Here is a 1,478-nt window from a genome sequence, read left to right on the forward strand (position 1 = left end):
CTTGTCAGAAAGGTTCTTGCTAGAGCTCTTTAAAGTAAGCATTCAGAACCTATTTTTCCTTTTCACTACCATCAAAGGTAAAGTTCAGCTGCAGTGTCTGACTTTGCACTTTTCCCTGAAAGGCTGGACTGTCCTTAGGTATTTATCACCATTCAGTCAGAACAGTATTTGGCTTTGATTGAACTATAAGAATCCTTGCCTTACAATAAATTAGAGCTTTGTCTTCCTAGACATAAGCTGCATTCATTACCATTAAATGTAACTGATATTTGACCAGAATCTACTTTTAAACTGTTTGAAAAGGTAAAAATATTGACTGTAATACTAAATTTCTTCCAGTAAAGGAACTCCTTATTTCTTATAGTCCTAAAGGTGACTCTACCCTAAAGTAAGACGAAAAGAAGATTTCATGCCTTCAATTTTCTTCATTGGCTTGACTCTCAGATCAATGCATATACTGCAAGCCAAACTTGGGATGTTCCTGATTCATGGATTGTGCCCATTAATGTTCAGTTGTCAGAAAATGTGTGGGTATGCAAGAGAGAAATTCCATGTGTGCCATACAACATGTAAAACAGGTATTAAGCAGTTCCACTGCTATACTTACTTTATTTGAAGATGCCAGGACAGATGGTATTGCAGTACTGAATGCTGGATTTCTTGGTGAAACATTGCTCCTCAGGTTTGCTGTCTTGCTGTGTATTGAATTTTTTTAAAAAACAATTTTAACAGTTACTTGGATCATCTTCTAAACTTGTAATCTTTTGAGTGTGATTGCAAGATGGAGAACAGGACAAGCTTTAAAAGCAGGTGCTGCCCACCTTGCTGGCTTTGGGGACCACGGAGAAGGTACATACAAGAATGTGCTGCAAGTGAGAGCAAGGGTTAAAACTTCCCACTCACTTTGTTGTTTTCAGTCATTGAGCTCAAAGCAAGCTATAGGAAAGACCAGCAAGGTTAGGACCTGGTAGCTTTTCTCTGCTTTGGCATAGCTGATACCTGCTGGTGGTTAAGGTCTGCTGCTCTGAGCTATTCCAAATATTTTTACCACAGCTCTGCAGCACTTTAGCCTGACATTGGCCTAGCCTTTATTGTGGAACAGCTATGACTGCCCATTACAGCTTGGCACTTCATGTGGCTACAGTATAATTTACTAAGTCCAGGTTTAGTTGCTGGCTAAAATCAGGGCTGTATGTTCCTGGGACCATCCCAGGAGCAGAGGAGCAGGCTCAGCAGCTGCTGCAGAAGCTGTGGAAGCCAGGAGAGTAGAAGGCCTGGGCCCTGAGAGTGATGGACTCATGGCCATACATGTGTCTGTTGCTTCATCAGCTCCCAGCTGGAATGAAAACAGCCCAAATCCCATGAAAGGCCATGGGTTCTCTGTCTCCTGCACTCCATTGAGTTTGTTGTCTTGGATTAGGGTGAAAAGCAAAGCTGCTAAAGCATCTCATTAACGAGCTTCCCTTTCTCTCTGACAG

General features: G+C 41.7%; 1 protein-coding gene across 1 annotated transcript in view; it reads left to right on the forward strand.

Annotated features, from left to right (window-relative positions):
* Positions 1–1,478, forward strand: part of ZNF704 (zinc finger protein 704) — a 99,833-nt gene that overhangs the window by 81,475 nt on the left and 16,880 nt on the right. The window lies entirely within an intron of this gene.

The sequence above is a fragment of the Oenanthe melanoleuca genome, chromosome 2 (assembly GCF_029582105.1).
Source record: "Oenanthe melanoleuca isolate GR-GAL-2019-014 chromosome 2, OMel1.0, whole genome shotgun sequence".
NCBI classification, from domain to species: domain Eukaryota; kingdom Metazoa; phylum Chordata; class Aves; order Passeriformes; family Muscicapidae; genus Oenanthe; species Oenanthe melanoleuca.